The sequence below is a fragment of the Mus musculus genome, chromosome 1 (genome assembly GCF_000001635.26).
Source record: "Mus musculus strain C57BL/6J chromosome 1, GRCm38.p6 C57BL/6J".
In the NCBI taxonomy this organism is placed as follows: Eukaryota; Metazoa; Chordata; class Mammalia; order Rodentia; family Muridae; genus Mus; species Mus musculus.
In genome coordinates this window covers 179,178,248-179,190,673 of record NC_000067.6, presented here as the reverse complement: position 1 = coordinate 179,190,673, position 12,426 = coordinate 179,178,248, and the positions used below count along the sequence as shown (strand labels likewise).

At 42.2% G+C, this 12,426-nt stretch overlaps 1 protein-coding gene across 5 annotated transcripts in view; it reads left to right on the top strand.

Moving 5' to 3' along the window:
• Smyd3 (SET and MYND domain containing 3) overlaps positions 1–12,426 on the top strand; it is a 566,094-nt gene that overhangs the window by 327,380 nt on the left and 226,288 nt on the right. The gene's annotated exons all lie outside the window — the stretch shown is intronic.

Genomic DNA, 12,426 nt, shown 5'->3' with positions numbered 1-12,426 from the left:
TTACATTCCACAGAGCTTGTCAAGTCCTGCACAGTTCAAAGCAACGTTTCTTTAAACTTTTTTTTTTTAAACAATGTATCTGGTGATCTCTAGAGTGGGTCTCTTTGTTAGACCTGCCAAATTCTGAGATGATACTGTAAGTAGCTCGTACTGTCTTCTATTTTAATTTTCATATTAATGTTTAAATGCCTTCTGTTCCAACATAAATGGATTTTGCTTAACAAATATTGCTCGTAATTAGGCTCTTACCAGCTTAAACTGGATCCTGCAAGCATGCAGCACATTTCTTCATTAGTTCTCCTAATTGAGTTACAGAACATGAAATATTATTATGCCACAAATAATTGTATCTTATTTGCCTTTTTCTTGAAGCTTTTCAAAAGAGTTTATCACATTTTAAAATGACAGGAATAAGTGTTTTGTTTTGTTTTGTTTTTTTCCCTTAGCTCTATTCTTTAGCCCCAAGTCTAAGACTATTTCTTGCAACTGCTGAGGTGGATCTGCTAGTATAAAATATTTACAGTCACTTAAATTTTATTAGCTCTCTATTTTTACCTAAGTGAATGGGTTTTATTTTCTCTGATGCTTGTCACACTGACAGCCTGTCAAATGTGGGCCACCAGACTTAGCAAAAGAATCACACACAAAAGCTCCAAAGCCCTTCTTCCTTTCTTGCCACTAGTGAACTTGGTGCTCATTAGTGACCTGGATCTGGGTAGGTAAAGAGATTGTTAATTGTGGAAAACATTATTTCTATACCACTTTTAATACATATAAATGGTATGATTGTAATTTTGAAAAAAAATCTACCATCTTTATTATTTCCTTAATAAGCACTTTACAATTCTGCGCTTCATGAGACAGGTATGTAGAATGTAAGAGTTTTCATATGGCCTCTTACAAACCCAGCTGCTATATTTAGTTATCATATGCCACCCTCAGGCTTCTGCATTTTGTCTTTTCGAAGGGAATCTTCCAAGTGGTAGAGAAAGTTTAATTCTCTGAGAAGAGAAAGGCAGGAAGAGAACCATTCACCAATGATAAATGAACCATATATTATTTCATAAGGTAATGTATTATTTGAGGTTCCTAACTGAGTCTGGCTTCCATCCGTCATAGTTTCTATCTCCTGTGTTCTTTTAAAAGACGCTTTTGTTGGAGAGATTTTAGGCTTACAGCAGGATTGGTAGAGGGTATAGAGCTATACTCTTGCCCCATAGATGCATAGACTCTCCCATTATGATGGTCCTCCTTGTAGAGCATCTGTTACATTTGTTATAATCAGCAAACAAATTGTTGTGTTCCTGTCACTCAAAGTCTATCTTACTCTGAAGATTCTCTGGGTTGGAAAAGATGGCTATTGATAGGCAGTCGCTGGCTTTGATGGTGTTGTGTGGAGCCATCTCACTGCCCTAAGCATACTCCGTGACCCACCTGTTCAGTTTTCCTTCCTGTGGTCCCTGAACCACAGCTTGCCACCGTTTCCTTGGTTGGCTTTGGTATGGCATCTTTCTTTTCAGACTGCCTTTTTTCACTTAGCACCATGCATCTGCTGTTCCTTTGTGTCTCCTCATGGTGTCATAGCTCATTTCTTCTCATTGCTGACTGCAATGACCTTGTCTGGATGTCCTGGAGCGGTCTATCCATTTACTTAATGGACCTTACTTAAGGATTTCTTGATGATGTTCAAGTTTGGACCATCAGGGACAATGCTGTTATAAACATTTACCTGCAAGATTCTTTGTAGAAATTTGTTTTCCACCTGATTTAAATAGGTACCGCCGAATAAAGTTGCTCTCTTATGTGGTAAAAGTATAGTTAATATTTAAGACATCGCTAAGGACCAGTGAGATGTCTCAGCCAACAAAGAAAGGCTGATGTGACCTCATTACAGTCTGCAGAGCCCCTTTAGTGACAGGAGAGTTGTTCCTTGATCCTCACATGTGTACTGTAGATATGAACATACAGGGATACATACATGCATTTGCATGCACACGCAAACTCGTGCGTGCACACACACACACAGAGTCAATAAATAAATACATGTAGTTTTAAAAAGAAAATGAAAACTGCCAAACTGTCTTCTGAAGGCAGCTCCTGTCGCCCCCGCCCACTCCTCACCATGTGGGGTGTTGTCCGGGTTCTGGATTTTGCCTGTTCTAATCTGTATGTAGTAGATTCTCATGGTTGTTTTAATTTTCATTTCGCTGATGACACATGATGAAGAACATCTTCTCGTGTGCTTATTTGCCATCTGTATCCGTTATACATTTTTAATTCAAAACCATTAAAACCGTAATAGGTTGCGAGGGAGAGACAGTGGGAGGGAGGAAGGGGAAACCTCAGCTAAATGAACCATCTCCTAAGAAACTGGCTTCTTCTCGCTGTTTTTGTGCACATAACTGTACACTTCTGCACCTAGCTGTTGTGGCAGAGTTTACAGGAAGATGAAGAGGCTGAGGTTTACCAAGAGCTTAGCATGCTTGAACATTGTGTTACATGCTTCGCTGTCTACGGTTTTAATCACAAAAACCCCTCTGGAGTAGATGAAGTGGTCATCTCCATTTAGTAGTTGAAGAAACTGAGGTCGGAGGAGCCTAACAGCAACAGCGCTGGGGTAAGGACCTGACTCTGAATCTGGAGTGTGTGCCCATAGTCTTTACCCTTGGCTGTTGAACTAAATGGTGTAAAACGTACAAAGATGGAAGTGTAGGGAACACTCTGCAAGAGGCTCAGTAGCACGAATAGAAGGGAAGTTGGTTTGTTTGATCGGGCCCAGGATCCTGGCCTTGTCTGTCTTTGTTTCCCCCTGGCTTGTAGCCTGCTGAACTCATACTTGAGCAAGTTTTGCCCTGCACATCTGTGAAGATGGTGGCCGTGAAGCGGCCTTTATTGTTTACTCTATGAAGCCTACGTAAATAACCTCACCATGCCAAACTTTTCGTTTTCTTGTCTGTAAACCTGAACACCGGTGTTATTGGGATGACAAATAAAATTAACACTCCACAGCTATTTACTGAGTGGGTGATCTTCTTTCTCCTCTCCACTCCTGTCCCTCCTGCTCCTCTCGGAGAGGAAAGCTAGTCCCCTTGGCAGGATGAAACAGTGAGGCAGGCCTGAGAGGCATCAATTATATTCTTGCTAATTTGCTGGTGTCTTTTTTTTCCCCCTCATCAACTTTATTGAGCAATAATTTTATACAATTAAATGAATCTATTTAATTGGATGAGTTTTGACAGTTTTACACTCCCTTGAAAGCAGTCACAGTCAACACGCAGCACTCTTCCATCTCTCTCTTCTCCCCTCCCCCCACACATGGAGGCCATTATTAGGGAAGAAGAAATGTATCTGGACATAAGCATCATGATACTATAAAGGGTTGGTTTGTGCAAGGATGCCAGCTCCATGACTAGGCAATGTATACAGCTTGGATTCACTAAAAGATGGGCTAATCCTTAGCAGAGTGGACCAATGTGAGACGTCACGATACTCACAGTAGTGTGCAATTTAAAGCATAAATGGGTCTTTAACTCCATTGTTATATTTTATGTATCCATTACCCTGACGTGTGCGCCCATGTGAGCGTGTGAGAATACATACATATGTGTACGTTCATGCACGCATGTCCTGCCACAGCAAGCATGTCGAGATGAGACAGCGACTTGTGAACATGGCCTTGCTCACTGCATCCTGTAAGTCTCAGGGGTTGAACTCAGTGTCTGGCTCCATGGCAGGTGCCTTACCCACTGAACCATCTCACTGGTTTGTGTATTTCTGGATTATTATATAGTTATATAGTATTGTTATATAGTATTTCCAGTTCTTAGTTGATTCTGGTGAACTGAAACAGCGGCAAAGAAAATTGCAGATGAGAGAAGGCAAGCCAGTGTCTGTGGCTCTTCTTGCCATCTGTCCATCCTTCCTCCAAGGCCCAGCCTCTCACTGAGCTCTTATTCCACTGTACAGTGACTTCAAGTTTATCTAAGTGACATCACTGTCACTCCTGCATGCAACTTCTCTCACTTAAGTGTGTGATCTTCAGTCACACGCGTATTGTTGGGTCTTCTTTCTTTTTTTGTTTTGTTTTGTTTTTTTAGTTTTTCGAGACAGAGTTTCTCAGTGTAGCCCTGGCTGTCCTGGAACTCACTCTGTAGACCAGGCTGGCCTCGAACTCAGAAATCCACCTGCCTCTGCCTCCCGAGTGCTGGGATTAAAGGCGTGCACCACCACTGCCTGGCTGGGTCTTCTTTCTATTACTGAACATCCTTCCATTTTGAATACATACTGCATTATGTCATTTTCCTATGAGTAGTTTTCTCTAACATTCATGTACAAATCTTTCTTTGAATATATCTTTGCGTTTCTTTCAGGGGCTAAAGGCTATGTTGTAGGGTACTTATATTTGACATTATTCTTTAAAGTGACTAGCAAGCTCTTCTGTGAGGTACTTTTCAATTTTGTGGCCTCCTTGGTACCATAGTGGTTTCACTGCAGCCTGGCTGCTGCCTCAAATTGTCAGTCTATTGACTGGCAGCATCCAGCTGGGTGGGTAGCGCTCTTTCACTGTGATTTTTCTATCCTATTTCTCAGACTGGTTCAACTTTTTATGAGCATTCTACCATTTGGATATTTTATTTTGAGTCTTTTTTTTTCAGCTATTTTGCCATTTTGTATGATTTGTCTTCATATCATTGGATTATAAAAAATACTTTATGCATTAATAATAGGGATTTTTCTATTGACTGCTTTTGTATGTCAGCTTGACTCAAGCTAGAGTTGCCATAGAGAAGAAGCCTCAAGTGAGGGAATGCCTCCATGAGATCCAGCAGTAGGGTACTTCCTCCATTAGTGATCAATGCAGGAGGGCCCAGCCCATTGTGGGTGGTGCCATCCCTGGGTTGGTGGTCCTGAGTTCGATAAGAAGACAGACTGAACAAGCCAGGGGAAGCAAGCCAGTGGGCAGCACCCCTCCATGGCTTCTCTATCAGCTCCTGTGCCCAGGTTCCTGCCCCCTTTGAGAGTTCCTGTCATGACTTTCTCCAGTGACGAACCATGATCTAGAAGTGTAAGCTGCCCAATAAACCCTTTCCTTCCCACTTTCTCTCTTCGTCATGGTGTTTATTACAGCAGTAGAAACCCTAATGAAGACAGTTCTGCATACCTGTTTCTTGTCCTTTTGTTCCCTTATTGGTACAAGTTGAAGAGAGAGTTGTTAGTTTTAAAGTTTTTGTTTTGTAGTTTCTGTTTTTAAAGAAACACACACACACACACACACACACACACACACACGAAGACAAAAATCAAAAACATAATCCTAGACTGCCAGCTTGCAGCTGCAGAGTTGGGACCTGTTAGTGGAATAGAAGGCCCCTCCATCAGTGCCAGCCTACAGCAACTTCTCATGGTATCCTAGTGGCTTCTGGGTATCTCTAAGGATCTTGATGATGTAACCAAGGCCAGATGCCCCAGACGTCTTTGCACAGCAACATCCCTAGTCTACGTCACAATGATGTCCTTGGGTTTCACAGCACTAGCTGCAGAGCCACCTGTGCACAAGGATCAGAATCAGATGGCCTGTCACATGGCAGACAGGCCTTACACTTGCTGTGTTTCAGACCTGTTGTCTGGGTGTATGGAGCGCAGTCATCAATTTAGGCTCCTTTTGCCCTCAGCACCGCTTTTGTGCATTCCCTTCTTCAAAGGAGAGCACAGTTGAGTAGCAACCTGGTGTCTTGCCAATTCAGAGAGGCATCCTTGGGAAGTCTTATCCACAGAAATAATTCCCCAGTGACACCAGCCCAGCAGCAACAGACTTCTCTTCAGATGCCGTGAGTCTACGAGCATCTTGCTCTTCTAGGGTCCCTCCTGTTGGTCCATCTGTCTCTCTTCCCCTGCCACTTGTTGCATCTAAGAACAGGTTTTCCTCATGGAATTCATAGTTTATCTTTTACAGTTAGATTTATCATCCACTTTGAATTAACTTTTGAAACTGATCTGAGAAACAGGCTACTGCTACCCAGTTGCTCTCAGCCCCCTCGATGATGTCCTTATGTAAGCAGACAAAGAGATGTTCCTTCCTCCTACTGCCTCTCCTTTGAATCTTTGGGAGCCAGCTGACAGTGTTTGTGCAGGCTCACATACACATTTTGGCTTCCATCTCTTTCTAATCCTCTCTTCCTCGATCTGGCTTTTCAGTGAGCCTTTGGGTCAAATCATAAGTGTCCTCTGTCACATCCACTCTTTCTCCCGTCCCTTCCCTGTTTAAATTAATGTGGATATTTTTGTTTTCTTTTTACTGAGTTCATATAAATTGTAGGACAAGCTTGCAGTCACTGTGGTTAGAATGCTATTGAATATAGACCACTTTGATGGAGATTGACATTTTAATATTGAATCTTCTGACCTGGCTATCTCTTCATTTGGAGATCCAATTTAATTTCTCAAGCATGCTTGCCTCTCATTTCTACTGGGCACCTTGTGTAGGTTAGTAAAGTTCAATGTGCCTTGTACTTAGTCACACGACTTACAGACATGAACTGTTTTTTTTTTTCCATGTTCAACTGTGGCAACTGAGAGTCACACAGCTAACACATGCCACCACTATGCTTATTCCAGAAGCCATGTGGTTAGGCTCTCCATACATTTGGGAATTCCCCGGTCGTGTATTTGAAAAGATAATTAGCAATTATTGAATGCTCATTTCTTCCCTCCCACAACCAGAATTAAATGCATGAACTCTCTGACTTGCTAGCTGTATCCACGGGTGAATAGATTGGTCTTCAGTTTCACCATCTCAGACTCACAGTGGACCTGCTTGTTATTAGAAAACCATGTTAGGATGATTTCTGCAATACATGTTAATTAGATCATATTTCTCTTGCGCGCTTGTATCGTTTAGATACCATGAAGCATTAAATATGTCTGATGCTCTCAGCCACACACAGGAAGTGGCTAGACTTCTCCAGAGCAGGAAATAATTGCACATCCCCATCTAGTGCTCATAATCCACCCCCACCTCCACGCCCACACCCCACCATGTCCATCCTGCCCTGCATGTTACCCTTCATGGGAGCCCCATGGCAGAAGGGGATTTCACCCGATAAACATTGTCTGGGGCTCTAGTTTTGCCTAATGGTTCTTTCCTTCTCTTTTTAAGAGACAAGAAAAACGAATGGGCTGTTTTATACCCTTTCAGTCCTCTGATCTTCAGAGAGGAATATGTTGAAAGGCATGGTGCGGCTGCTTTATGTGGCAGTTTATAGTCTAATTAAACGTATTTTACGCAGATCATTATGGACTTCATTAAAGCTGGACTTTTCATAAGAACGGTGATGAGTAAGATGAATATAGAATCATCTGGGTCTATTAAATTTTGTGATCATATCAGAAGAGTCCAAATTTGCCTTTGAGGTTTTGTTGGTCATTTATTTTTGGATAGGTCTTGCTTCCCGTTTGGCTCTTTCATTTTTTTTTCCCAGTGAGCAAACAAAATGATTCATAGAAAGGCTTGTTGCTTGGAGAGAGTGCCATTGGGAGTGTGCATGGTGGTCTGTGTGAAAGCTTCTGTCATGGGCTGTCTAACTCGTGGAGAGTAAAATACCTACAGTAATCCGTCATGATCGATGTCGAAGAGAGATGAAATTGACATACCCTTCCTGTGATTTTATTTTTTTCCCCTTTTGTGCCATGTTAGAAATCCTTTTGTGACCTTAACCTTAACTGCTAATTATTTCCAGTGTTGGTGGAAGCCATCTATAAATCAGTATTTGAAAAGAGAAAACGACTCCTGTTTGTCTTAGCTATAGAAGTCAACTGTAAAGATTTGTGAGTAATTTTATACTGCATTGGACAAAGGCCAACTTTTGTGAGACTCCCTCTTCCACCATCTTGCAAAAAGAAAGTAATATTTGGTTGTATTTAACAAAACCCTTCTTATTCCAAAGAACCTGCAAAAAATGTCTGCATATACCGTGCAGCCAGCGCAGGTGCCCTGAATTCCACAATGGCCTCCGATGTTTGGTTTCTGTTTCTCGTGACTCTGTGCTGGGTTGGGGGTCATCTTCTTGCATCTCGTGGCCTTCACTTCCTTCCTCAGCCATGGCTGACGTTGCTCCAGTGGATAGCTTTCTCTCTCTCTCTCTCTCTCTCTCTCTCTCTCTCTCTCTCTCTCTCTCCCTCTCCCTCTCCCTCTCCCTCTCCCTCTCCCTCTCCCTCTCCCTCTCCCTCTCTCTCTCTCTCTCTCTCTTGTTCCTGCTTTGGTTTGAGAATCTTCTCACTGCAACAAGAATAGTAACCAGTACAAGCATCCACACCAAGAGCTGGAAGGCTGGGTCCTGCAATATTCACGTTTCTTGATTTACACCTCCTTTCTGACTCCCGCTGGGGCTCACTGGTCTCTGCTGTCCCTACTGGCACTGGGTAGCATTCCTCTTTCTCTAAGACCTCACCAGCATTTGCTCCTCATTGTTTCCTAATGGGACATTCTGACATTGGTTTGCATTTCTCCTTGAGTGAAGGCTGTTTTGTTGTTGTTTATTTTTGTTTTGTTTTTGTGATGTGTTCATTGACCATTTTACCTATTGTGAATTGTCTGTTGAGTTTTCCCCTGATCACACTGCTCTCTCTCTCTCTCTCTCTCTCTCTCTCTCTCTCTCTCTCTCTCCCTCTCCCTCTCCCTCTCCCTCTCCCTCTCCCTCTCCCTCTCCCTCTCCCTCTCCCTCTCCCCCCCTCTCTCTCAGTGTTTAATGTTTTGAGTGTGTTAGATGAGCTTCTGCTAAAACTTTTCCCATGGGGCAGGCTGGCTTTCCATCCTGATGGCTCTCTCCTCTGCTGTGCACGACCTCTAAAATTTCGCTCGCCAATTCTTCTTATTTTCTGGCCCATCAGAACACTATTGAGAGAGGCACTGCCAATACCTATGTATGCCTCATCATGGTTTTCCTGAAACTCAGGGGTTTCTGGGTTTCAAGTCTTTACATTAAAGTCTTGGCTGCAGTCTGAGTTGATGTTGTATGGAGTGAGTCGTAAGCTATTTAGTTACATTCCTATGACTGCCCAGCTTTGCCCTTACTGTTTATTCAAGAGACATTTTTCTCAACGTGTGATTTTGACCCTTGGCTGAGAATCAGACACCTGTAGATGCATGGATTTAAATATGAACCTCAATCCTATTCCTCCATTATTCTTGATGAAATGATTATCTTCTGAAGCCTCTGTATGGATGGCCTTCTCCTCAACTTACCTGATGATTTCTTAGCAAATATGTTGTACATTGAGCCTCTTTATTCTCATCTCTGTGAAGTGTTTGTGTGTGTGTGTGTGTTTGTGTGTGAGTGAGAGAGACAGAGAGAGAGAGATTGATTGATTGATTGATTGATTGATTGGTTTGCATCTACCTAACTGGACAACAGAGTAGAGCTGCTTCTCACACTTGAAGAAGTTTAAAGGCATATCCTTTTAATCAGGGAAATGAAGAAAGGCTCAAGATGTGGGGGCGGATCTAAGAAAGGCCTTTGCCGAACTTCTGATCTTATATTTCAAAGCAAGAATACTGTTTTTTCTCTTATGGCCCTATCTGTGATTTATAAAAGGCTGGCATGTTGGTTGCATTAATATGTGTATCTCTGTAATATAAAGCTGTTTTCCTTGTTATTATCATTTGTAGCAATGTCAGCTTACATTGGGCTTTACTCAGTACTCATTGCTTTTATCTCAAAATGTGCATATTTTGTTTTGGTGGAGGCCAGTTTTCACCAGTGAGATATGTAAGTGCTAATTAATTATTGGAATTTTTACACGGATTATACAGTGTCTTACTCCTGCCAAGATTTTATGAATCATTGAGTATGTGTGAAAACAGTTTCCTAGACTTAACTCACACATTAGAAAATGCTCATTTGAGCAGGGCGTGGTGATACATGCCTATAATTCTAGGATTTGGGAGGCTGGGGCTGAAGGATCATAGCAAATTCAAAGCTAATTGGGCAGCATGGTGAATGTGAAACCATACTGGGAATCCATGAGATGCCGACTTAGCATTTGTCCCTCTCAAGAGGAGGAGGAGGAGGAGGAGGAGGAGGAGGAGGAGGAGGAGAGCAAAGAAAGGGAAGAATAGGAAGAGAGGGAGGGAGGGAGGAAAGCAAAGGAAAGTCACTGAGTGACTTTCTGCCCATTTTCCCTTCATACACATTGGCTTATCAGTGAAACCTGTTTAGGGCAGGATCCCAGCCCAGTTCAGTTGAATTCTATTAAGTATTTACCTGTGCTTTCTTAGTTTCTTCCATGAAGGAAGCACTGACAAACTGTGGTGAGCCACTACACATGGTCACTTGATGGCCTCCAGTTCTCTTCATGCTCCCGAGTGTATCCTTACAGGCTTCCCCTTAAAAGCCTCAGCCTTCTGTCCTTGTCTCAGTCTTCCAGGGTTTCTGTGCCATGCCTCATGCCTGCTGTGATCCCTTCATGTTTTCCTATTCTTACACGCGTTTGCGACCGGCCAGGAAAGACGCAACAAACCGGAATCTTCTGCGGCAAAAGCTTTATTGCTTACATCTTCAGGAGCCAGAGAGCAAGAGAGCAAGAGCAAGAGCTCTATTGCTTACATCTTTAGGAGCCAGAGCGCAAGAGAGCAAGAGAGCAAGAGCTCTATTGCTTACATCTTTAGGAGCCAGAGCGCAAGAGAGCAAGAGAGCAAGAGCTCTATTGCTTACATCTTTAGGAGCCAGAGCGCAAGAGAGCAAGAGAGAGAATGACGAAACCCCGTCCCTTTTAAGGAGAATTATCCTCCGCCTAGGACGTGTCACTCCCTGATTGGCTGCAGCCCATCGGCCGAGTTGTCGTCACGGGGAAGGCAGAGCACATGGGGTGGAGAACTACTCTTGGCACATAAGCAGATTATTTGTTTACCACTTAGAACACAGGATGTCGGCGCCATCTTGCAACGGCGAATGTGAGGGCGGCTTCCCACATCCTATAATCCCAACCAAGTCTACTTCGCTTAAGTCATTACTGTCACCTCTTATTTGGTTACACACCATCAACAATGATGTGTTTGTTGTGGTTTGTTGGGCCAGAGTCCTCAGGGTGAGGTCTGTACTGTCTTAAAACCAGAGTTCCCGGGAGACACATGATCATGATAGTTTTCTGGAACTGGATTCTCAAGAATATACTTTTTTGGTTGGATGCAGAATTTGACTCAACCACGGTAGCAACCTTGTGAAGTCCATCTTGTCCCTATTTTGCTGAGAAGAAAATGGTGGACCAGAGAGTTCAAACAAGCCACTAGCACAAGTGAGGCTGGGATGTAGAAGGTACTGCCTGCATCCTGGACTCTAGCTTTACATATCCCAGTGGAAGAAAATACTTTTTGGAAAATGTGTTATTTTATGTATAATCCTGGTATCTGGTGTACCCTATTCTGACCTTACTAATAAACATTCCCAGAATTTTCCCTTTGTCACCCAAACATTGCTGGATCAAGCATTCTGATGCTTATATCTTTGTACCCTGCCACCTTATTTTGAGTGAAAAGGCCCTAAAATACAGTTTTCTGTTCTTTAAAGACTATGGGGATTTTCTCACTTATTTACTTATTTATGTCGTTTTATTTGTCTCTGTTTTTGAGACAGGTCTAGCTCTCTGGTCCAGGCTGTAGCAGAACTCACAATATTCCGACTTTAGCCTCTCGTGTGCTGGGATTACAGGAGAGTACCAAGTAGCTGTGGATTTCCTATTATAGAAGATGCTGTACTTCCGGTATATAAGGTCAAAAGGAAGCCTGTTGCCTGGCTGACAGCAGTGTTGGGAGAGGGTGGAAATATTTTTGAGGCGGGCATAGCTGGAGGAAGCAGGCAGCTGAGCCGTCATTTTGTTTTTTTGTGTCTTGCGCATGACTGAGAGGCAGTTTAATTTCTAGTAAAACAGCCTTGCTCATGCTCATCTGAATGGCTATTGTTGCAAATGAACTTTGAAATTACTTCAACGGATTATGCAAGATTCTTACTAGGTCTCGTGGAATTAATTTGTCTATTAACTTTAGAAAGTTTGATGTTTTAGGGGATTAATTCTTTGGGAATATGTTTGTTTATTTGTTCATAGAGTTTTTCATATTCTTCAATGACATTTTCTATTTTTTGTATCATTGTTAGATAGTTTCCGTCGGATTCATCGGGTTCATTTTTTATATCTTATGATATATGTTAACTTTTAAAAAGTATTTTCATTTGATCCTTTTATCGATTCCTTGTATTCCAAAAAGTTAAAGTTTTGTGTAGTTATCTCAAACCTGTGAACTGACTAAATTCTCAGTAGTTTAGTATTTTTTTTTAAATTTCATTTTCAAAGTATATAATCTTAGCTGTAAAGATGCAACCTATTTATATCATTTCTAAATAACTCATTACATCAGGCAGACCCTTCTATATAGTC